General features: G+C 43.6%; 1 long non-coding RNA gene across 1 annotated transcript; it reads left to right on the top strand.

Annotated features, from left to right (window-relative positions):
- The first annotated feature begins 10,420 nt into the window (after window positions 1–10,420).
- On the top strand, window positions 10,421–25,413 carry LOC123577678. Its single transcript, XR_006702013.1, has 3 exons — window positions 10,421–10,607; window positions 11,172–11,261; window positions 25,363–25,413. It is a non-coding gene; the product is annotated as an uncharacterized LOC123577678 (long non-coding RNA).
- Window positions 25,414–26,105: the final 692 nt, after the last annotated feature.

Genomic DNA, 26,105 nt, shown 5'->3' with positions numbered 1-26,105 from the left:
CCTGGTGTTCAGGCTCCTTTCTCATTGCCAAGGAGGCTTTTGACTGATGACCTGAGGAATTGCCTCCCTGTGACTGACAGGGTAATACAGTATCACAGTCTCCTCTTCTGTCCCTACAGGAGGCCGGGTGAGAGCTGTGACTTTAAGTGCTGCAGTCTGCTTGCAGCAGAGGCATTTACCCCAGTTACGCCCGGCTTCCTCTGCCCCCCTCGGGGCTGCTGGCTGCCAGCCAGACAGGCAGGTCCATTTTGGGGGCGTTCCAACAGAGATGCGTTTTCACAGGGAATCCATGTGAAAGACCTCCAAGGGCAAGGTGAGGCAGGGCTCCCTGCTCACGAGGCTCTGTGAACACCCTTGCTGGAGGCTGCAAGGTGGTCCACAAAGGCATGGTTTCACAGCCACCTTGAACTCCCCCGAACACGGATGCTCTACCAGGGAAGGAGCTGTGGTTACAAATCTCTCTGACACGGGGGCCCCAAGCTGCAAAGGCTGGTCTTTTTTTTTTTTTTTTTTTTTTTTTTTTTTTTTAATTTTTTTAATGTTTTGTTTCTGTGACAGAGAGAGACAGAGTATGAGTGGGGGAGGGGCAGAGAGAGAGGGAGACACAGAATCAGAAGCAGGCTCCAGGTTCCGAGCTGTCAGCACAGAGCCCGACGCGGGGCTCGAACTCACAAACCGTGAGATCATGACCTGAGCCGAAGTCGGTCACTCAACCGACTGAGCCCCCCAAGCACCCCAAAGGTTGGTCATTTTAAGATCTCCATAGGCCCAGGCCACTCTCCCTTTGTGAAGCACCTTCTTCTTACATCACATCGGCCATAATAAAATGAACCTGTGTCCCACATGAAATATAATTCACATGTAAAAGCTGAGTTACGGGTAAGTAAAGGCATGGAACACATTCTTTCCTAGAACCTTCTGTGAGAGCATGGTCCCGTGAACATGAAGAGGCCTCGAAAATGATGGTTCATAACTTTTTACTCTTCGACCAGACTTACTTACTATTACAGAATCACGAAGGGCCTGAAGAAGTCACCTCGGTTTTTCCAGCTGTACATTCCTGGGTCTCATGGAGGAATAGAATTCCCGGGTCTGGAGTTCTGTGATGTAAAAAGCAAGCTTGCAATCCCAGCTGACTCACCGCGGTGGCAAAAGCAAACCTGACCTTAGCTTTCTAGGTGACCTGGGCAGGCTTTTCAGTCTTCGGATGCGAATGGAATCCAGTTTGGATTGACTGAGTTAATTCTGCTTTAAGGATTGATGATGCTTCAAAGCCCCTAACCAAGCCTGCCTTGGAAGTCAGTGTATAAAAAGTGCCATAAAAGAGAAGGGTCTCGGGAGCAGAGTTGGCTGGAGGCCACCAGGGGGCTCCGGAGTGACTCTGGCCTCTTCACTCAGCTTCATCATCGGTGCGACCTGCCACCAACAGTTTGGTTCTGACCGTGTCCCTCCAAATTAAGACACTGAAGTCTTAACCCCCAGCACCTCAAAATGTGAGTGTATTTGGAGAGAGGGTCTTTAAAGAGGTAATTTAAGGGGCACCTTGAGGGACTCAGTCGGTTGAGTGTCTGACTCTTAATTTCGGTTTAGGTCATGATCCCAGGGCCATGGGATCGAGCCCCACGGCGGGCTCCATGCTGACAGTGTGGAGGCTCTTGAGATTCTCTCTCTGCCCTTCATCTCTCTCTGTCTGGCCTTCTCTCCTTCCGTCATTCCCCCCCCCCCCAAAATAAATAAGTAAATAAAATATAGAGGTAATTTAAGTTAAAATGAGACCATTAGGGTGGTCTCTAATCCAAACCGAATGGTGTTCTTATAAGAAGGGGGGAGAGGCCTCAGAAAAACCAGCCCTGCTGACACCTTGAACCTGGACCTCCAGGTTTCAGAACTGTGAGCAAGTAAGTTCCTGTGTTTCAAGGCCCCGCGCGCAGTGTGTGGTACTTTGTTACAGCCCCTCTAGCTAAGCAACACCTCTCTAGTTGTGTTAATGGACGTCTGCCTCAAGCCTTTTCTCTGGGGCTCCCCTTCCCCACTCCCACCCTAGTCCAGTCCTTCCAACCCCCTAGCACGGGCTGGTGTCTGAACTCCACCTGTGTTTGTGGTTTGGGTGTTCGTATGCACATTTCTGAAGCTAGCTCTCGAGACCCGTGACTGTCGTGGCTCCCGGATCCTTTGCTGAGATGCTGTCATGCCCATCATCTTTCTTTAGGGAAAACTCCCTTCTCCCATTCCATGTGTTTCTAGTAGGGTAATCAGTCATGGGAGTTTCTGTGCCTTTCCTCCACTGAACCACTTGTCCGGCGCACTCCCTGTACCCATATTCTTGACCCAGAAACATTTCAGAAAGAGAATCGAACAGTTTTGGTGGCAAACTCAGGAAAGAGAGTGGAAGGTGACATTGCTTTTCTAGCTTGGGCATCGGGATGGATGGTTGTGAGGCTGAGCGTGGAGGGAAGAGCAGCTTTGAGGGGAAATGACGCACTTTGGCTTTCAGCAGCTCCGAACTGAGCTGAAGAAGCTTTGTCTTAGAAGGGTTCGTTTACGACTGAACAGGGGAGTCTTGAGGCAGAGAGACCAGGGGAGAGACAATAATTGATCCGGGGGTGAGAGAGAGAAAAGTGACGGTATTAACCAGCTACTTCTGCCTTCTCCCGTCCACAGCAAATGCCAGGTTCAGCAGAGCCCAGATTTCAAAGGTGGTCCTGGAGCTGTGTTAAGAAGCGGAAACCAGGAGACGTCATTATACATTTGCCGTATACTATACACTATATACACTATATATATATACACTATACATTTGCAGTATAGAAGGGAGAGAATTGGAAGTTCCCAAGGGTGGTTAAGAGGTGAGGGGTGAGAGAGAAAGCTGGAAGCAGGGGGCAGTAGGGCCAGAGATCCGCCATAGCCTGGAGGGTCCCATGTGGAGCAGGGTGACGGGTGTGGCAGGGGCCGAGGAAGCTTGAGCGCAAGATGTACAATGTTGCATTTTAAAGTCTCCGCTTTGCTCCACCCCACCTAAGCTTTTAGTTTTCTCCTAAGCGCACAGACTTCTTTTTTTTTTTTTTAATGTTTCCTTATTTTTGAGAGAGAGACGGAGAGAGCGCGCACGCCCGCGCGCGCGCGCGCGCGCGCACACACACACACACACACACACACGTGCGCGCGCGAGTGGGGGAGGGGCAGAGAGAGAGGGAGACACAGAATCCAAAGCAGCTTCCAGGCTCCGAGCTGTCAGCACAGAGCCCGATGCGGGGCTCGAACCCACGAACTGTGAGATCATAAGCCGAAGCCTGACCCAAGTCAGGCGTTTAACCGACTGAACCACCCAGGCGCCCCACCTAAGCATGCAGACTTCTTGGTGCTGTTTCTTAGATTTTGTTTTTGGAAGGAAATTGGGGAAGGGTCTGAGCGTTGTTGGTATTTTCAGCAAAGTGAGCGCATCCAAGATACGGTATGATGCGGGCACCAAGGGGACCCAGCTGCCGGGTGGGTGTCACTTGTGCGTCATCGGCCTCAAGCCCTCACCAACCGGTTGGTTCTGAAGCCTGCTTCCAGGTTCTTGCATCCTACCTCACGTGGAGGTGCTCAGCAACATGTATGGATTGGCGATTGCCTCAGAAAGGCTCCCCTGTGAGAAGTCCCAGAATGACCCACCTTCCAGTTCCGTCCGGTGGCCTGGCCCTGGCGGTGCTGGTCCAAAGATAGCACAGAAATTGCCCGTCGCCACTTTGAGATCACAGTAAGAGAATTGGCTGCACTGAAAGAGGCAAGGTTCACTCGGCAGCTTCAAAAACATTTTTTTTTTTTTCCAGCCAAGTTTCTGTTCTGCTAGCAGTTCTTGCTTGTGACCTAGAAGCGGCCAATGCCCCAGGGAATGATGCTGTCTAAACTTCCTCCTGTTTATTGGCCTGCCCTCCCCTTCCCCCCACCATTGGGCACTTGTGCTTCCCAGCAGCCTTTGCAGGCCAGCCCTTCCTGCACCCCACAGCCCCGCTCGGACCCTCATCCTATCAGATTCAGGCCCGCAGCTGGATGGCAGCCAATCGCAGCCATGAATGTTGGCACCGGGCTTAAATCCACATCGGCCTCCCTCCTCCCTGCAGCGGGTCCAGTCTGGTCTTCCTGTTCTAACTTCTCTCTCTGTTCTGGCCAAGGTGTCTGTGCAGACTTTCTTGGTCCAAATCGTACTCGGACAGCTGGGATTTGTGTTACTACAGGCATTCTGAACTTTGTGGATTTGCACTCTGGAAATGTTGTCTGTAAATTAATTTTGCTTTTGCACGCTGGGTTTGTTTGATCCATTAACATATGCACACCACCCCCTTCCCCCGTCTCAACTTTAGGAAATTCCAGAGTCCCCTTTTCTTTGTCTTTGAACAGAAGTGATTACTTGTCCAGTTGCCCAGATCTGGCCAGGAGCAGGGCCAAGAATCCCCTCTCCTATGCACCACTCTGCCCACATCCATCCAAAATCCTCTTAAACACTCACACTCATTGCCCTCATCACTATCATTTATTCATTTATGAGAATATGGAAACCTACTGTGTGCCAGGGACCAGGCTGGGTGCTAAGGGCACAGTGCTGAAAACAGCAGTACCCATGGCCCTGCCATCCTGGAGCTTGGTGTCTAGCAGGAGACATAAATAAGTAAACAGTTTGACCAGCGGATGTATTAGGGAAAGATGAGAACACCTAATGCAGACTTGGAGATTCAGGAAGAAATGCCATTCGTGTGGGGCCTACGGGATGTTGCCATGAGGCGGGGAGAGCCGGTGGGTGTTGGCATTCACTGCAGCCTTAAGCCACGCCATATATCTGTCATACAGGCAAATGCCATAATAGCACCAGACATAAGGAAAACAGGGAAGGACGTTGGCTCAGTGGTTTTTCCATCTCTTGGTTCAAAATCTCTTCTGCGGCAGCCTCTAAAAATGGAATTGCGGTGAGCTGCTCGTCACTTTTAGAGCCTGTATTTGGTAGAGTCGAGACTTTTGACTCCGGAGAGTCAAGGCTTGTTCGGTGTCCTAGCGGATTAGCTTATCACCTTGTGGGAACGCTCCACTTGGAAGCCCTCCAAGGTCAGCCTCTTCTTGAGCTCCGCTTTCTGGACAGCTGGCCGTAAACTTCCCATAAGATGAGTGCCTTAAGAATACGTGTCGAAGGTGGGCAGCTGGGGAAAGAGCACCTATTCATTTTACATACATGAAACCAAAGCAGCCAGTCATTTTGGAAAATTCAGTGAAATTTGGAGTTATTTCAGGTGACTAAGAGTAGATAACATTTACTGAGCGCTTGCTGTGTGCTCAGTGCCAAGTGCCTGATGGGTATGACCTCACCTCATCCTATAACCACCCTGGGGAGTGGGAGCCACTGGTTCTCCAGTGCGGACGTGAGGGGAACGAGGCACAGCCAGGCTGAGTGACGCGACCCGTGTGTCATGCATGGTCACTTGCCGGGCAGGGGTGAGCCTGGGCTCCTGGCCCTGCTGCCTCTCAAGAGTATTACTCGATCTTTGTTTTTTCCTGCACAGACCTGGAGTCCCTTCTAGGTCCCTGGATTGATTCTTCAGGTTAAGCTTTGGTCTGGGCGATCTGAGCATGAGAAGGGTGACTGTGTGTGAACTGGCAGTTCACAGCTGCCTTGGCTGGGGAGGTGGGGCTGCAGATCCATTCTCGAGGCTTCTACGCGCCCTTAGGGCCACTCCAGGGTGTGTGGGTGGGAGCAGAAATCCAGCACAGCTTCCCATGTGGAGCCCAAAGGGGGCGCTCCTTTTCACTTCTGCAGCGGCGCCATAGCTGGCCCTGGCCCGCTCGCCTGCACTCCAGCATTGAACAACTTCCCCCCTCCCTCTGGGATGCACCACTCTGTCTGGCCTGCCCTCTGGTGCAGACCCCGCTCCTTTTGCCTCCAGGCCCGTCCCGTGTAGATTTGAGGCTTTGTAGAGTCAACATGGTTCTTCTCATTGCCCTACCCCAGCCTCACACTCAACTGTGGACATCTAACATTAGGAGGTGGGTTCAGATTCCTGACTTTCCAGGGAGGGGAGTTCCAGCAAGAGCAGAGCATGAGGGAAGGAGAAAGAACGGAAAGAGCAGAGAGGGGAAGAAAGAGCATGGGCTATCCATCTGAGGTCACTAAATGAAACCTTAAGAGAAGGGGGCCACACATCCCAGACTGGGTACAATCCCTGCCACTCAGCCCTTCCCAGCGAACGTGGGAGATAAGTTGGACCTGTGGGGTCAGCAGATGTTTACAAACAGATACAGAGCATTGGGTTTTCTTTTAAACTTTTTTGATGTTTATTTATTTATGAGAGAGAGAGAGAGAAAGAGTGTGAGTGGGAGAGGGGCAGAGAGAGAGAGGGAAGGAGACAGAATCCGAAGCAGGCTCCAGGCTCTGAGCGGTCAGCACAAAGCCTGACATGGGGCTCCAACTCCCAAACGGTGAGATCATGACCTGAGCCGAAGTCGGACGCTTAACCGGCTGAACCACGCAGGTGTCCTGAGCGTTGGGTTTTCGATTTCCTCCAAGTTACCTGTTAAGAAATATTAGATGACAGATATGCTTGGGAAGCTAGCTTCCCTGGCCAGAATAAGAAATAAGATGACGTTTGTTTCTTTTTAACAGATTCGTTATGTTCCCACAATATAGGGATCCGTGTCAGAGTTCATGCACATGTGTCTGTAGTTGTGCCCGCTTACGTGTGTCCGTGCCGGTGTGTGACCGTGTGCATTTGCATGTGTGCACATGGGGCTCTCTGCCTGCAGCCTTGGTAAAGCACCGTGTCACCGCTGCTTTGGAAACAGCATTCTTGCCCTGGCACAGTCGGGGACAAGGGGCACGACAGGCTGTGACATGACTGTGGTTTGTGATTCCCTCAAGCACGTGGAGGCTCTCAGGCAGTTGGTTCCTTCCCTTAGGTCCGTGAGTACTCATGGGCCATGTAGGTAACACGATGTGGGGAGGTCCCATTCAAGAAAGTTGTAAAGCCTTCATTCGGAAGCAAATCCAGAAGAGAAAGCCAAGAAAGGTGTCGTCATGCTCTGGGATTCTTGCTTTTCGCTCCCTGAAGACTGACACCAAGTCCCCCTTTCAGTGAGGTGTCGTCCAGAGAAGGCAGGTGGCGTATGGTGGTGCCTCTTGCTGGCCTCCGGGGGACACTTTTTAGGGCATCCTGGAGAGCTTTACATAATGGGATGTTAGCAGCCACGTTATATTTTGGGACAGAGAGGGTTTTTGTGATTCCCACGGCAATGAGGAAGCATCCAGTTAGAGTGGTGGCCTTTCGGGAAAGCTTTAAGTACAAACGTAGATTTATATGCAATGTGTGCTGGTGCGCTTTTTTTTTTTTTTTTAATTTTTTTTTTCAACGTTTATTCATTTCTGGGACAGAGAGAGACAGAGCATGAACGGGGGAGGGGCAGAGAGAGAGGGAGACACAGAATCGGAAACAGGCTCCAGGCTCTGAGCCATCAGCCCAGAGCCCGACGCGGGGCTCGAACTCACGGACCGCGAGATCGTGACCTGGCTGAAGTCGGACGCCTAACCGACTGCGCCACCCAGGCGCCCCTGGTGCGCTTTTTAAATAAGGTGCTTATACTCATACCTTAATAAACAATGTCATTCAATCATTTACGATCTCTAGGACCTAGACAGTAAAGATCCAGGGATGACAGATGCAGCCCATGTTCCGGAGGAGTTCATGGACAGCTGCGAAAGTGTTTGATTCAAGAGATAGTTGCAACGAAGTGTGATGCACGCTAAGGGGAAGTTTCAGGTGTGGCGGAACCAGGTGTGGGGGGGGGGAGGGTGAAGCCAGCGGGGGGTGAGGGGTGGCGGGTTCTTCTCCCTGTCTCTCCCCAGGCTACATCTTTATTCACATCAGCTGGGGCACTTGTCGTTCCCAAGTGATGTTCAACTGAGAGGTGAATGGTAATGAGTAAAAGAACGTCAGTGTCAGTATTACTTGGGGGGAAGAAAAAACTCCCCCCGGCAGGCTCTACAGGATTATAATCTGACAGAGAAGAGTAGAGACTGCAAATGGGTGTGGCTGTTAGTGAATATTAAAGTGACTTCTCAAATGATCACCGACTGTGAGTGAGAACATGGATACTGATGATCATGACAAGAACAGCTGTCATTTATGGGGTCTACAGGATGGCAGGTGCCCTGGGAAAGGACTCTGCATCCCTCGCCTCATTTCGTCCCCACTCATCCTTGTCCCCAGGGTTTAGTTGAGAAAATTGCACCTCAACAGGGTTGACAGGTAGCAGAACTTCAGATGTCTATGTTTCAAAGGCCTGAGTGGTTTCCACTGTCCCCCCACCCCGTCCCCCATACCCACGGCAGACAGACAGATGGACTATGCACGTACAGTTGTAACGGGCCTCTTGGAGAGCGATCAAAATCAACTGCTCTCCTTGTCCCCTGTGCTCACTCCCACCCGCACGATGGGACACGTTCTTGTCTTGCCCCTAGTGGAGGCTGAGATGGGCTTTTCCAGCACCCTCATATAATACAGAACGCCCTGTTCACTATATGTCCTGAAGGTTTCTCATTTCAGTAATGGGTATATTCCATCCAACGTAAGGGTCCAAACTCCAGACCTCCCTAACGGTACACTTCGGCCGTGTTCTCCCCTGGCTGGGTCTGCTGCTGACTGCAAGCTGGTGGTGGGAGAGGCTGGGCCGTCAGCCCCACCCCCGTTTCTCTGCCTTTTGCCTCCCCCAGTGTGGTAAACGGTTTCTGATCCCTCCAGGGTCCAAGTGGCGGAGGGAGGAGGGGTCACGAAAGGACAAAAGGTTTTACTGGTTAAGTCCTGTCTTGAACTTGCTGCCGTATCACAAGGTTGCATGAAGAGAATATCATTTTAGCGCCACACACAAAAAAGGCAGATTTGTTTAATTTTGGAGGAACACTGAGAAATAGTAATGATCTCCAAAACTAACTGAGCTCGTTTTCTGTGCTGTACAAACACGTACACTATCAGAAGTGGCTACAATTACTTTTTCCCATTTTATTGTTAGGGAAACTGAGGCTCTGAGAGTAACCTATCAAGGTCAGATAGCTCATTACATGGGAGACCAGGGATTAGGGCCCAGAGAATCTGACTTTAGAACTTGGTCTCTTAACCTCTCTGCTATGTGAAGTTGGATATCTATCAGAGAGGAAGGTATTATTTGTTACCAACTTGACAATTTGCCTTCTTTCTTATTCTAGGGAATATTGCCAGACTGGATAGTATTTCCTTTTAACAGCTGGCACCAAAGCAAATTTAATGAAAATGAGTAACCTGAAAAAAAAAAAAAAGAAAAAAAGCCCCACTTTCTGAAATTGTACTAAATTATGATCATAAAGGGAAATCTTGTGTTTGAAAATAACCAACAACTCAATTGGATGGTGTGTAAAGAATCAGGAAAACCAAACAAATCTCAAGGGAGCTCATTTGTATAACTAGAAACTATCTCAAGAAAATTATTTCTTGGCATTGCGTGATACTTGGGAGCGTATTTCATACAGTCAAATTCGCACCCAGGAATAATTTGTTGTAGGAAATAAGACACCCTCCCCTTAACACATGGCTTGCGGGGAGAGAGGAATACATCACTGATAATGACTATCACGTATACAGCTTTTATGTCAGTTGCTGTATTTGTCCCTTTCCCGATGCCGTAGTTTACTGGTACTCACAATAGCTTTGAGTTTCCCAAAAGCATGTTTAGTTCAAGAGATTGGGGGATTTGGGGTGGAAGTGAGCAGTTTGGAGTGGCTGCCTTGCACACACCAGTCTTCACCCCTTTGTCTAAGCCGCCCCCTCTGTACGGTCCATCTACACTGTCTCTACCTGTTGAACCCCTACTCATCATACAAAGCCCGCACAGATTGTCACCGCTTCATGGAAGTCTTTGTCATCACCCCAACCAGATGTGCCGTCTGCCTCTATTGGACCGCAGAATGTTTTATAATTCACCTTTACAACATTCTTCCTTGTATGAGAGTTAGCCTATCTTTGTCCTGATTAGAGGGTTGTTACTTGCAAGGTAGCATAGTCCAGCTTGGGAGCAGAGGGTGCCAAGCTAAGGCCCCCAGGCCAGGTTTTCCCCACTGCCTATTTCTCTGCAGCCCTTGGGATAGGAATGATTTATGTATTTGTTAATGGTTCAGAAAAAGTTAAAAGAATAATATTTCATGATATAGGAAAATGATAGGCAATTCAGATTTCATTGTCCAACACTTAATTTTTATTGAAACACAGCCGTGCTCTTTTGTTTATGTATTGCCTATGGCTGCTTTTGCACTAATACGGCAGGGTCGAATACTGATGACACAGACCGTGTGGCCCACAGAGCCTAAAGTATTTTCTGTGTGACCCTTTACATTTGTTGACTTTTGCTTTAGAGCAGGTGTTCTATCAGCATAACTTGGGAGGGCTCATTAAACCAGACTGTTGGGCCCCACCCTTATAGTTTCTGATTCAGAAGTTCTGGGGTGGGTCCTGCGAATCTGCATCTCTAACGAGTTCCCAGGTGGCCCTTCTGCTGCTGGTTGGAACCCACACTGCGAGAATCACTGGTCTAGCGGTAAAGGATGGTCTTTGAAATCACAGGTATGTCTGTAACTAATGTGTCATTTATCAAACAGCTAACCTCTCTGTATCTAAGTTCTTTCATCTGTAAAATGGGGCCACGACAAGTTGGTCAGGTTGTATGCTGTCTGTCAAAGTTCCTGGAACATGTAGTAGGAAGTCAATAAACAGCTGTTTGTTTCCTTCCCTCCTTCCTTCCCCTCCTTCCTTCTTTTCCTTCTCCCCACCCTTTCTGAGCAGGAACGGTACGTGTTCGCTCACTGACTCTGACTGAATTGCCTTTCTTCATGAGGCTGCTTGGGAATTTTACAGCCGTGGACAACTCGTGATGTGTCTCCTTCCAATAAGGTCCTTTCTTGTAACTCAGACAAGTCAGGCAGGGAAAACCATTCTTACCCAATTTACTTAAGCATGTACCGTGCCTAAGTTTCTTCACTAAGGAACAAAATTAAGATGGAGGTCTAAAAAAGAGATAGTCTGTCTACTTCTGAGAAGTTTTCAGGATAAAGGCAGAGGACAGGGTTTAAAAAATTAATGGTTGCCCTTTAGCTAATTGTAATCAGGTGGTTTTGTCTTTCTTCCCAGGAGGAATGATAAAGGGCAAGTACTTCAGGAACAAAACCATGCTGACATCTTCAAGGAACCAGATAGGAGTGTCCCCAAAGAACTATATAGGTGATTTGAAAGGAGCTTTTTTTTCTTGAGCCGGGCTTTAAAACCACAGTTAAATTAAGCACACAAAAATACTAAGTTTTCCCTAGGAATATTTTTCTTTGAAACTTAGCCATTCCTGCTTTCATAAAAGGGTTATGAGAATCAAGTGAGATAATTAATATAATTGTATTTGAAAATTGTAAAGGGCTGTGTAAATGTGAGGGAAATCAGGTTTCCCACATTAAGCCGCAGTGTAATTAGGGGAGAAAGAGCGCAATTTCTTGGATGACTAGCAGAGGCTGCAGAGGATTAAGGGGGTGCTGGAGGACCCCACTTCTTTCCATCTTAGCCCCGGGGAACGTATGCACCTTAATTTACCTGTTAAGCTAATTATAGAGAAGGCCTTTTAACCTTCTTGCTCTCAAATTTCTTACTTTCTTTCTCTACATGTGGCAGAACTGGAAAGAGGAATTAACCTCATGGGTTCCCTCCACCAGGGCACAAAACCTCAGTTGTTTGCTCCCGTTAGGCCCAGTTAGAAAGGGTACTTTTCCGCTTCACCTTTACATTTTTGCCCTAGCGCCCCCCTTCCCATGATCTCTTTGACTTCTCCAGCCGTGGTGACATTTGCAAATCATGTTGTTGCACGTTCAGTAACCTCCTTCTACTGTCGAAAACCCTGTTTTCAGGCATTGGTGTGCGAGTATATGCTTACCAACTAGCTCTCTGGGAACATGTATGGAGGTCTATACTCAACATGACTGATTTAAAGGACGTGTAGCTTACACTTTACAGCTGGTGACAAACGACACGATATTCCTCGTTGTAAAGTCCATAAAGCCATCCGATTTTCACAGCATGCTTTTGTTGATTTGTGTCGAATTCTTGTATCCATATCCAACCTAGGGTTGCCACTGGTCAGCAAGTGTAGTTTTGACATAAATCCAAAAATTGGTTGGTTGATACTTTCCTTCATGTTTATTAGTAGGATACAACTGACAGACAAAGGGGATGTTCGTCCGTGATAGGAACGACTCCTTTGCTGAACTGGATAATAGCAGTGAATACCGGAAGAATTTTTCCTTCATTTTTTTATGGGATTATGACTACAGAAACAATACACGTTTAATTTCATTTGCATGATTGGTTATTTGCATTTGCTCCATCACTTCCTTAAGCCTAGATGATCAATGAAATGATGAGTCAAGTCCTGATTTGTAGCACTTAGCGATTTCTGTGGTGTAAATGCTCCTAATGCTAGGAACTTGGGCTCTGACGTGGGACTTAGGTGTAGGGTATGGGCCTTCAGATGGGGTATCGGGCTCTCCCTGGCTTGCCCTCACCTCCAGTGTCTGCCCTCCAAGTTGGGAGTGTCAGCTAAATTTTCAACGTTTGCTACCTGTTCTTTGCTAATTTTACCTCTTTTTGCTTATTTCTTTCAACTTTAGCGGTGGGGTTGTGGATATATCATTCTTAGGGGTTTCTCATATTTTAAACATTGCAGAGAATTTTGAGCACTGTATGGAGGGAGAAAATGAAAAGCAGTCACAATCTAATTTCTCAAGATGTTGATGTAGTTCTATTGGTTGCTTTTTTGATGCACTCAGATATAAATCTCACACTTTCCTTCTTTAACCAAATTAGGATCATAGTATACATTCATTTTTAAAGCATTTCTTAAAATCAAAGTATGCCATATATGCTGAAAAGTGCACAGATCAGTAAACTATTGTTATATGAGGATACCCCCATGAACACTACCTGGGTAAGGTAGTGGAATTTGGAGAGGTAGTGGTCTCTCTGAAGCCCCTCGTTAAGCCCCCTGCAAATCTGTCTCCTCGCCCTTTTGTCCAAAGTTAAAGGCTATCCTATCAGGTACTGTAAGTTAATTCTGTGATTATTAGGCTTTACCTTATAATTAGAAGCCTATGGACTATATTCTTCTGTATCTGGTTTCCCTCTCTTAGCCTTATGTTTGGGATTCATTTCTGTTGTTGTGTGTAGAATTTATGCATTTGCACTGAAGTTTTTTCTCATTATATGCATCTACCATAATCTATTTATCCACTCTACTTTTGATGGATGTCTGGGTTGTTTCCAGTTTGCGTCTATTTCGAATGATGTTGTTATGAACATTCTTTTAATATGTTGGTTAGCGCATATGTGCCCTCATTTCCATTGGGTAATCACTACGAGTGAAGTTTCTGTGCACCCATCTACCTGCAGATGTCAGCTGTAGGTCGCATGCCTACAGTTTCAGGAGATGATGCCAGGCTGTTTTCCTCAGTGCTGGTGACCATTTATACTCCCCTCGGTGGTGTAGGACACTTCTCGTTACCTCCCGTTCTCACCAACACTTGGCATTGTCCTTGTGCTTTTGAACTTCTTAAAACACAATATCACACTGTGTTTATTTGTGTTATTGTCTCATTGTTATTTGTTTCATTATTTTTAATGGCCATATGCAGTTTACGGTGTAGAGCAGGGATAGCAAACTTTTTCTGTAAAGGGCCAGAGAGTAAATATCTTCAGCCTGGTAGGCCACACAGTGTGTTGCAGCTACTCAACTCTGCCACTGTAGCACAAAGGCAGCTATAGACAACATGTAAATGAATGAGTGTGGGTGACTGTGTCCCAATAAAACCTTATTTATAAAGACAAGTGTTGGGCCAGTCTTGGCCCTTGGGCCATAGTTTGCAAATCTCCGGTATTTAGTTTCCTGATTATAATACTTTTCAAACTTGTTTTTAATCAGAAAAAAAGAAAACTTAAACCTGCAATAAACGTCATCTATTTGTTTAATACCTACTGCGAGCCAAACACTGTGCTTAGTTTTGGGAATCTGGTTGCATATCACTTGCTGACAAATTCTTCGTGGATCCTATGTTCTAATTAGGGTAGACTGATGATTACTATCCCTGCCCTCCAACAAGAAGTGAATCTTTTTTCTAAAATTTTTTATTTTTTTATGTTTATTTATTTTTGAGAGAGACAGAGTGGAGGGAGAGAGAGAGAGAGGGAGACACAGAATCTGAAGCGGGCTCCAGGCTATGAACTGTCAGCACTGAACCCGACACAGGGCTCGAACTCACGAACCGCGAGATCATGACCTGAGCCCAGGTCGGACGCTCAACCAACTGAGCCACCCAGGTGCCCCCCGAAAAAGTGAATCTTAACTGAAACTCACTATGTAGAACAGATAAAAGCAGAACTGTTTGACTCAGAAATATTGAACTCAGCGTCCTAACAACGTGGCCACTTTCTGGCCCCAGTAGTTCCCCATGTGTTCAATGCTAGGGCTCTGCTGATCACAGCTTGAAAACCATGACGAGACTATCAAATGTAGCATGTTGACAGTCTTTTGTTATTATATCACTGCTTTGAATTTTTTTGTACATAAATCGTTGATCACGTTATTTCTACAATAGATTTCTAGCAGAGAATTTAGGAGGTCAAAGGATGTAACTATTTTGAAGGCTCTTGCTCTATTTTGCCAAAACATTTTTCAGTTTGTGCTACCATGAGCAGTGTGATAGGAGTTGTATCTCACCTTTGCCAATATCCAGGATTGGCATTTAAAAAGCATTTGCAAATTTTATAGGTGGAAAATAAACATTTCAATTTACATTTCTTTGATTAGTTGAGTGCCAAGCATTTTTTTATATTTAGTAATCATTTGCATTTTCCCCCTCTGAATTGATGAGAATAGGACATTTTGAGCACAATGGAAATAGAGTTTTGAAAAGAAATTAACAAATCACCTTTTTTCCTCAGATACCAGACTTTGAATTGGAATGGGGTCATGGTCAAGAAAAGCCCGTTTCTGTAGAACTCCCCTTGTTATACAAGCGTGTATTTTACTCCAGATACATTACTGTTCTTAATTTGATAAAATATAATATTACTTTTTGAATGTTTAAAACACTATTTGCAATTTTGCAGGTACAGATTCAAGTGTGAGAGAGACAGCATGGTGTCAGATGGTGAAAAATGAAACTAGATGTAATGAAAATAACAAGGTGTGTGTGATGGCCTGAATGTTTGTGTCCCCAAACCCCTTTCAAATTCATATGCTGAAGCCTAACCCCCCAATGTTATGGTGTTTGGAGGTTGGATATTCAGGGAGGTAATTAGGTCATGGGCGTGGACATTCACGAATAGGATTAGTGTCCTTTTAAGAAGAGATATGCGGGACGTCTAGGTGGTTCAGTTGGTTGAGCATCCGACTTCAGCTCAGGTCATGATCTCACAGTTTGTGAGTTCAAGACCCACATCGGGCTCTCTGCTTTCAGAGCAGAGCCCGATTCAGATCCTGTGTCCCTCCTGGCCCCCTCTCTTTGTCCCTTCCCCGCTCATACTCTCTTTGAAAAATGAATAAACATTAAAAAAAAAAAAAAAAGAAGAGATATCAGAGAGATGATCTCTTTCTGCTCTCCACCTTTTGAGGATTCAAGGTGAATCTTGTCTGCACGGAAGCAGGAATGCCCTCACCAGACAGTGGGTCTGCCTGCACCTCGATCTTGGACTAACCATCCTCCAAAACTGTACGAAATTGATTTTTGTTGTTTAAGCCGTCCAGCCTATGGTATTCTGACTGAGATAGAAATTTGGATTAGTCAATGTAGCTTATAATAAAAAAGCTAAGAAAGAGAGATATCGTAAGATATTAGCTCACACTTATGGAGACAGAGAAGTCCCACAACCTGCCGTCTGCAAGCTGGAGAGCCAGGATAGCTGGTGGTGTAGTCCGAGTGCCTGAGAGTCAGAGAACCGAGGGTATAGGTTCAAGTCCAGATCCAAAGGTCTGAGAATGAGGAGCACTGAAGCAGGAGAAGATCGATGTTTCAGCGTAAGCAGTCAGGCAGAGGGTGAATCCCACCTTCCTCCACCTTTTTGTTCTATTCAGGCCCTTAATGGATTGGGTGGTGCCCACACACAGTGGGGAGGGCCATCTGCTTTGCTACCGTCTCAGCACATGCTTCCCTCACCCGAGTCACCCTGCCTGTTTCATTCCTGCTCCCAGCTCAGAGTTCTTGAACGTCCTCAGGGAAGCCTCACCTGATCCCTGAGATTAGGTCAGGGCCCCAGTTCTGTGAACTCCCTGACCCTTCACTTCTCTGGCATCATCACAATGGTAATTAAATAACCAGTTGTGCAGCTCAACCTTTGATGTCTGCATTATGGTTTCCATGTCAATTAGGGGAGAACCAACTGGAAGGCAGAGTCAGAGAAGTTTTATTGCCCACATACCACACCTCACACCCTACCTGTTAGATAACATCCCAGTCCAAATATTGGGGGGAGAGAGAGAGAGAGAGGAAGGGAGAGAGGGAGAGGGACTCATGTATATATTTTTAAGCTGCATTTCTCTTTTTTCCTCTGATTCAGACCCCAATGGAGAAAACATTATCAAGGGTGACAAGATACATTACCTTGTTGTCGCTACCTTTGTCCCTAATTCTGGGACATCCCTTCCCTCCACCTTCTTGTGAGCTTTCGGCTCTCTGTCTTCAGCATCTGGCCCGAAATGCCATAGAAACTGGGTTTTTAACATCCTAGTGCTTGATTACGCCCCACCCATTATTTCCCAAAGGTGTATGGGAAACCATCACCAAGGGAAGGGTAATGAGCCAAAGGGTTATCACCTGGTGGCTGTGTTCACCAGACAAAAGAAACACAAGGTGGGTGGTGGGATAGTGAAACATGACCTAATCCTGGGGTTGCTGGGACTAGACCCCTGATACCTAGCTGTAGAATATTTCACCAGTTACTCTGAAGTCATAGGCTCATACCATTAGGCCAGAGATAGGCTGTAAATCCCATGAGTGTGGGGACCCTGGGGGTCTTGCCTACTTCTCTGTCTTAGTGTCCTCACAGTGGTCTAGCTCATAAATTTGTACCCGGTAAACATTTGTTAGGTGTGTGGAGGAATTAAATTTTTATTCAATTTAAATGTTTATTTATTTTGAGAGAAAGAGAGAGAGACAGAATCCCAAGCATACTCTGTGCTGTCAGCCCAGAACCTGATGGGAGGCTTGATCTCACGGATGGTGAGATCATGACCTGAGCCGAAATCAAGAGTCGGGTGCTTAACCGAGTGAGCCACCCAGGTGCCATGATTTTCCATTTAGAATTTATTTTAGTGTAGACCATGATTTAGAGAACTAGCCTTATTTTCCCCACTAGTGATCTGTCTGTAATTTCAGTGGTGAATGTCGAATAATTTATCCTTTTCGTATGGACTTAAACCACTACACTTACTGTATGCTAACCTGGTATCTGTACTTGGTGCTTTCTGTACTTTTCTATTCTGTTTGTGAATCTGTTGGTCTATTTGATCCCATCACCATCACCCTTTTAGAAATTGTCCCTGATTATGTTTTCCCAGTAGCCAATAGTAAATTTACTTATTTTTATAGAAGGATCTTATTTTCATAGATTGTGCAAGAAGATAGTGCTTGAATATCCTTAAAGCTCAGAGTCAAAATCACAGAATATTATGATACTGCATTCTGTTAATATACTCCAGTTAATGTATACAGCACAGCTAGTCATTTTATTTCCAATTGTGGCGTCATATTTTAAAATTAAAAAATACAGAATATATTAAAAGTACATTCTACTGAAGGTGCCTGTTTACCGGGTTAAAGGAACTTTCAGCAGCTCGCAGCAATGTCCTTTTCTTTCTCTGGACAATGGTGAGTGAGTTGGAAGAATCTTGACCTTCTGGTCTTCTAGAGAAGACTAGGAAGCAAAAGAAATTGTAGAATACATCATGCATTTCTGGAACGTCTCCTCCTTCCTCATTACTAATTTTCAAAATCTGCTTGGCTATTCTCACTCCTTTATTATTCCTGATAAACCTTACAATTATTGTGTCAAATTCTGAAAGGGAAATCCTGCTGATATTTTGACTAGAATTGAATTACATTTAAAGATTAATTTGGGGAATTTTCAGGTCTTTGAAATATTGAATGTTTTCATCCGGGAGCATGATATGTTTTTTTTTTTTTCCTTACTCTGTTGTCTTTGATGCCATTTAATAGCATTTTTAGACTCATGTGAGACCTACATCCTCCCTCTGTTCCTCCCTCTCTTTTTCCCTCCTTCTCTGTCTCTCATCTTGATTGTAAGTAGATGTTTTTTCCCCCACTAACTTTTCAAAATGAGCTATTTACTTAAAAAATAATTATCGGCGTCTGGTTGGCTCAGTCAGTTAAGTGTTTGACTTCGGCTCAGGTCATGATCTCAATGTTCATGGGTTTGAGCCCCACGTAGGGCTCTGTGCTGACAGCTCAGAGCCTGGAGTCTGCTTTGGATTCTGCGTCTCCCTCTCTCTTCTCTGCCCCTCCCCCACTCATGCTCTGTCTCTCTTTCTCTCTCAAAAATAAATAAACATTAAAAATATTTTTAAAAAATTAAAAAAAAATCAAGTGCTTGCATAGTGGCCGTCTCTTTCTGAGTAATCCAAGCCATTTACTTAAATGTGGTAAAATAAATATAACGTAAAATTTAACATTTGAAGCATTTTTAAGTGTGTAGTTTAGTGGAATCAGGTGTATTGACATCGTTGCCCAAGCACTACTGCTAGCCATCTTCATAACTGTTCCTTGTCGCAGACTGAAACTCTGCCTCAAGCCATTGTCTTTTGAGTAACCAGTGTGATCAGACATTTTAGAAAACTCTGCTATTAGTCTCAGTCATTTTACAATGGATTTTTTGGTCCATTTTCAAGGTATATATTTGTGTTGTATGCAAATATAGATAAGTCTGCCTCCTTTTTAAGGCAATGCCTCATTTACTTTTCTTGCATTATTACAGTGGTACGTGGAACTTCTACCATAATCCTAAATAGCAGAAGTGATTATGGACCTCTTTGTCTTGTCTATCTTAATGAGATTGCCTTTAGCATTTTTAAATCTTTTTAAAAACATGTTTATTTATTTTTGAAAGAGAGAGAGAAAGAGCACACGTGTGCAAGTGGGTGGGGGCAGAAACAGGAAGGCACAGAGGCTCCAAAGTGGGTCCCACACTGACAGCAGAGAGCCCGATGCAGGCTTGACCTCAGGAGCTGTGAGATCATGACTTGGGCTAAAGTTGGACTCTTAACCAAAGGAGCCACCCAGGCACCCTAGCATTTTTTAAATGATAGGTATACTGTTACTTGGTGGCCGACTATTTGATAAGGATATTCTTTGCTAAATTATAGAAGTGTATTTCAATCCCTATTTTGTTGGGAAATTTTTTATTAATCAGGGATAGATGCTCTATCTTATAAAATACTTTTCTACCTTTATTGAAGTGGGCAAAATTTTTGCTATTTAGCCCTAGTAACATGGAACTATTTTTGCATTCTTTTTATTTTTTATTTTTTTTAACATTTATTTATTTTTGAGACAGAGAGAGACAGAGCATGAATGGGGGAGGGGCAGAGAGAGATGGAGACACAGAATCGGAAGCAGGCTCCAGGCTCTGAGCCATCAGCCCAGAGCCTGACGCGGGGCTCGAACTCACAGACCATGAGATCGTGACCTAAGCCGAAGTCGGACACTCAACCGACTGAGCCACCCAGGCGCCCCTATTTTTGCATTCTTAAACTTCATTTTGTTGTAGCTCTGATTCTCTTAATATGCCACTTTGTTAGGTTTGTTTAAATGTTACTTGGAATTTTAGGGCTATACTTAAAAGTGAGATTTCTGAGAGACGAATTTTATTTTTTTATTCTTAAGGTTTCCTATTGGTATTTTCTCTCTCTCATTTCTGTTTAAATTTTATCTTCTGCTTAATTGGCCATTTCCAAGAATTAGTTCTCAGATATACGAGTTCTGCTATATTTTCTAAGTATTAGTTTCTCCTTACTGTAATCACTTACTTCTTTTTCTATAGGTTTATAGCTTCCTATGTTGAATGTTTTATCATTTCTTGTTTAATAATGAAAGCATTTTAAGACTATGAATATTCACATGAATACAGCTTTGACTGCATTCTGTGAAATTTGCTATTTGTTGTGCTTGGAGCCATTTTCTAAATTGTCTCAATATGTAGATTTTACTTCCAACCTGATCCAGGAGCTATTTTGTAAAGAGTTTAAACTTTTCTGGTGATAGAGTGGTGAGAACACAGGCCTGTACAAATTCTATTTTTGAAAATTTTCTGAGGTTTTCTTTGTAGATAAATAGAAAATGGGTATTTTCTAGGTATACCTAATTTATTTAAAACAGGAAGTCTGTTAGTTTATTTTTTTTGTCAGTTCTTCCTTGAAAATTTTATAGCAATTGCTTTATGTGTTTTTATGCCAGTACATAAAGGGTCTTGATCATTGCATGCTTATTGGTTCTGCCTTTACCAGGTGGTTGCATTTTGTGTGACGGGAGTGTTCCTGAAGTCCTTGCAAATCCAAGACTTATTTCCCATTGGAATAAATGTAAAGTGTGTGGGAGAGGGTATTCTTGGTGTGCATAAATCATTAAGAGTTGTGGTGTATTTTTGCTTTAATGATTCTTTGTTTTTCAGCGTTCTTCTGATATGAATTTCAAAAGGTGTAGTATATCATAATGGCTTGCTTTTTAAGTTTAGTTACTTATTTTGAGAGAGAGAGAGAGAGAAAGAGTGAGTAGGGGAGGGGCAGAGAGAGAGGGAGAGAGAAAATCCAAAACAGGCTCCACACTGTCAGTACAGAGCCCAATGCAGGGCTCGAACTCATGAACCATGAGATCATGACTTGAAATGAAATCAAGTTACGCGCTTAACTGACTGAGCCACCCATTTGCCCTTAGCTTCCATTTTAAAGTTTTGGGGGTTACCATTTGTATTATTATTTAACAAACATTCTTATAAATATACAAATAGTTTAACATTCAAGTTTAACAATTACTTTTTATTATAGACTTATTTTTACTGTGTATTATAGTAAAGTAATAAGTATCCACTAAAGTCATCTGCAGAACTTCTAGCATTTAGCAGCAATATGGGTCCCAGGATAATGACAAACGATAGTCAAAGGGTCTATTTGTTTTCTGCTAACATGGTGCCATCATGTGGCAACATCAATCATCATCCTTCCCATCCTCACTGTCAAAACAAACCCTATGTAATATACATGCCAGGCTGTGTTCTAAGTACTTTAAGTATATTAACTCATTTAATACTCATGACGTCATATAAGATGGTGATTATTATGATTCCCACTTCATAGATGAAGAAGCCAAGACACAAGTAGATAAAGCAACTTGTCCAGGTTACAGAGCTTGTAAATGGTGTCGCTTGTAAACGGCAGGATTAAAACACAGACAGCCTGGTTCTGGAGTCCCCACTCCTAAGTGCTATGCTATTTCACTGTTTACAATTCACTTGGTTGGAAAGCTCTGTAATATTGCTGTTTTTCAAGAACTGAAAATGCTGGGCTTTGTATTATTTCAAATTTTGCACATAAAGTACACTTTTTAAATTAGTTTTTTTTTTTTAATTTTTCATTTAAATTTTAGTTAGCCAACATACACTGCAATATTGGTTTCAGGTTTCAGTGCAATATACAATTCAGTGATTCATCACTTACATACAACATCCAGTGCTGATAAAGTACAATTTTCTTAAGGTGTTTATATCCTGCTCTTTAACTTGCCTAATTCAAAATCACACACAATGTAACTATACTGTTTTGCTAAATTGCATTACAGAAAGCTTGCCTGAGTTTATATCTATATTATAATCTTACTATCATTATTAAAAAGCAATCTTTGTCAGCAAGGGGAAATGTAAAACAACCTGTTGTTTTCATTTGCATCTCTTACTGAATTAAAAATAACTTTTTTGACCTTTAGTGTCTCTTCTGTAGATTTCCTGCATATGTCAATTTTTCTTCTGGGGTTTGAGTATTTTGCTCTTTGATTTCTGAAAATTCTTTCTGTTTTAAAGATGCCAACCAATCCTTCAGATCTAAAGCACCATGACATAATAGTACAGTTGTGTTCGGTATGATTCTGAATTATGTTTGTTGTAATTTTTTTGTTTGCCTTTATCTCTGAATTTTCTTTCTGAGTTTTTATTCAGTTAATAGAAAATTTACATTTTTATGTTATCAACTCAGTTGCTGATTCCCTTTGTGATTTATTACATAAGCATTCCTCCTACCTCAAGAGGTTGATAAATGTTTAATAATACTTGTTCTCTTTTTTTAATGATACAGTCTTGTTTCCTTTAACTCTTTATTCCAGCTGGGATTTCTGTCTGTGTGCGGCAAAAAGAGAAATTCTTGGAGTGAATCTTTACATTCCTCTTGCGGTTGTCAGTTCATTGTGCTAACACAATTTATTAAAATCACTAGATCTGATTTTAGGTACACCTTTAATTAAACTGATATACATGGTAGATCCCATCTCTCAGTTACTGGTTCTGTTCTACCAATTCCCTTTGTCTATTTTCATGTGATATCACACTGTTTATTGCACCTTGAGATAGCAGTTAGGGCTGGTCTGACTCCACTGGTATTTTCTTCACCAGCCAGATTTATCCTCCCACTTTAATTTAAAAGTTCGATTGCAGGGGCGCCTGGGTGGCTCAGTCGGTTAAGCTTCCGACTTCGGCTCAGGTCGTGATCTCGCGGTCCGTGAGTTCGAGCCCCGCGTCGGGCTCTGTGCTGACTGCTCAGAGCCTGGAGCCTGTTTCGGATTCTGTGTCTCCCTCTCTCTCTGACCCTCCCCCGTTCATGCTCTGTCTCTCTCTGTCTCAAAAATAAATAAACGTTAAAAAAAATTAAAAAAAAAAAAAAGTTAGATTGCAGAGGCATTTAGAGCATGGGCACTGGAGCCAGCCTTCTCAAGTTCAAAACCCAAAAACCTCAGGCAGGTTGCGTAACCTCGCTCTCTGCCTCAGTTTCCTCACTTGCAAGTAACAGCAGGTATCTTCTAGGAGAACAATAGTAGTATCTTCTGCGTGGGGCGACGGTGAGGGTTCATGGAGCCATGGACCGTATCAGAACTGACACCTGCTGCAGGGAGAAAGTAGGAGCTCTCGACTCACCAGTCGCCTCGGGCCTGTGACACCGCAAACAGGGATTAACGTGTACAGACTGCTTACTCCTCACACGGCTTTCTGAGAGCACTCACTGGCTTATATCCTTTATCTTAGTCAGTTAGTCAACGTTCGATACATTAGAAACTACTACAGCATTCTGAAAAGTGAGGGCTTGCAGACCAGCACAAGATGGTTACTTTTGCTTCCTTATCAAGCACATGCTGTTCATGGACAAATTTGGAACTCAGGCTTCTTTCCTTATCTCTCAAGGCTGGATAACTATTAACAGAACTTACCAGATAAATATTTGTAGCTTTCTTCATAGGCCACACATAATTTTCATTTAGATGCTTCACAGATACTGTAATTCTTTTGTTATTATTATGGATTGGATTACTTTTTAAAATGTTTTCAGACTCATTATTACTAGTATTAGAGTTATAGTTTTTTTGAATATATGTTTTAGCAAGCCACTTTACTCTTTTTCCTTTTCCTTTCACTGCTTCTCCTGAATTATTTTCCTTATTATCATTCCCCCATCGTTGTCTGGTTTACAAACTATACTTTCTTTTTCTATTTTTTTTAGCGTCTTCCTTAAATTTTTCATGACATATTTGACTTAGGTTTAAACTTAATGAATGTCTTCGTCCTCTTCCCGAACTTAGGAAGACCTTAAAATGGTTTATTCTGATCTCCCCTGTCATCTTCCATATTTTTATTATTTAGTGGCTCCCTCTTAGTTTTTTTTTAACACTTTTTTGAAATACTTACAGATTCACAGGAAGTTGCAAAGATAATACAGAGAGATCCCTGTATCGCCCACCCGTTCCCTCTAAAAGTTACATCTTTTTTTATCGTTAATTTTTTAATGTTTATTTATTTTTGAGAGAGAGAGACAGAGTGTGAGCAGGAGAGGGAAACAGAATCCGAAGCAGGCTCCAGGCTCTGAGCCAGGAGCCTGACATGGGCCTCAAACCCATGAACTGCGAGATCACGACCTGAGCCGAAGTCAGATGCTTAACTGACTGAGCCACCCAGGCGCTCCTAAAAGTTACATCTTATGTAACTATAGTGCGATATCAAAAACAGGAAGTTGACACTGGTTCAATGTCTGTTTGCAGTTCTGGGTCGTTTTCTCACGTGTGTAGATTTGTGTGACCAGCACCACAGTCAAGATACGGAACTGACCCACCATCGTAAAGATCTCCCTTGTGATACTCCCTTTAGTCTTACTGTCACCCCCGCTCTTTCACCAGCAACCACGAATCTGTTCTCTATCTCAATAACTGTCTCGCTTTGAGAATGTCATATAAATGGGATCATACAGCATGAGACCTTCTGAAATTGGCTCTTTTCACATAGCATAGTGTACCTGAGATCTCTCCGTGTTGTTGAGTATATCAATAGTTCATTCCTCTTTATTGCTAAGTAATATGCCACCATTTTGTTTTATTCCCCCAACATTTGTGGTTATTGTTGTTATTACTCTTAGGTTTATTGATGTGCTTGCCAGTTTCTCTACTTACCATCATTTCTTGCATCTCTCTACTTCCTGCTGAGTTCAATTTCCTACTTTGTAAAAGTACTACAGCCTTTAGTTAAGTCTTTCAGTGGGAGTTTGTTAGTGCTAAGTTCTTTCCATCTTTGTTTATCAAAAATTATCCTTTATCCCCCTTACTCTGAATGGTAGTTCAGATGGATAGATTTTTCTAGATTCGAAGTTATTTTTTCACAAAACTTTGAGGATATGCCATCAGACTTCTGTTGCTGTCAAAAAGTCCCATCAATCTAATTATTGTCTATTTACAGGTAATTTTGTTGACCTTCTTTTGCTGAATACCTAACCCCCTGCTCCCTCCACAGCTTTTTAAGGTTTTCTTGTTGCCTTTTCACTTCCACAGTCTTAGCATGCTTTAAATTGTGAATTTATTTTTATTTATCCTCTTCTAATCTTAGAACAAATTTCTGAAATAAAGAGTTATGATTTTTTTAAGTACTGAAAATTTTTAGCCAATATTTATTTATGTATTTATGTATGTATTTATGTATGTATGTATGTATGTATGTATGTATGTGTTTATTTATTCATTCTTAATGTTTATTTTTGAAGGACAGAATGTGAGCGGGGGAGAGACAGAGAGACACAGAATCCGAAGCAGGCTCCAGGCTTTGAGCTGTCAGCACAGAGCCCCATGTGGGGCTCGAACTCATGAGCTGTGAGATCATGATCCGAGCTGAAGTCGGCCATCCAACCGACTGAGCTGCCCAGGCATCCCAGTCAGCATACCTTCTTCCCTATATTCTTTCTCTGAAGTCAAGAACAATTTATGTACAATAAAATTCACCTCATTTAGACAGAATGTTTGGTGTATGTTGACATCCATGATCATGTAACCACCGCTAGCATCTGTAACAGGGTATTTCCATTGTCCCAAGAAGTTCTTCTGTCTCCTTTGTAGTTGATGCCCTGTTTCCACCCCATCCCCTGACAACCATTCATCTGATTGATGTCTATAGTTTCACCTTTTCCAGATCATCATATAAATGGAATCATACTGTGTAGAACCTTTGTGTCTGGCTTTTTTTTTTTTTTTTTCCCCTCAGCATAATGCACTTGAGCTTTGTTGATACTGTTGCCTGTGTAGTTCCTTCCTTCTTATTCCTATGTGGTATTTCATTATAAGACTCCACCACCATTTATGTATTCACCGGTCCATGGGCATTCAGGTTGTTTCCTGGTTTGGGCCATTATGAATTAGGCTGCCATAAACATTGGTGAACAGGTCTTTGAGGGACAAATGTTTCATTTCTCTTCGGTAAATACCTGGGATTGAAATTGGTGGGTCATACGGC

Source organism: Leopardus geoffroyi, chromosome E2, assembly GCF_018350155.1.
Source record: "Leopardus geoffroyi isolate Oge1 chromosome E2, O.geoffroyi_Oge1_pat1.0, whole genome shotgun sequence".
In the NCBI taxonomy this organism is placed as follows: Eukaryota; Metazoa; Chordata; class Mammalia; order Carnivora; family Felidae; genus Leopardus; species Leopardus geoffroyi.
Note: the sequence above shows the minus strand (reverse complement) of the source record. Positions and strands in the feature narration are given on the sequence as shown.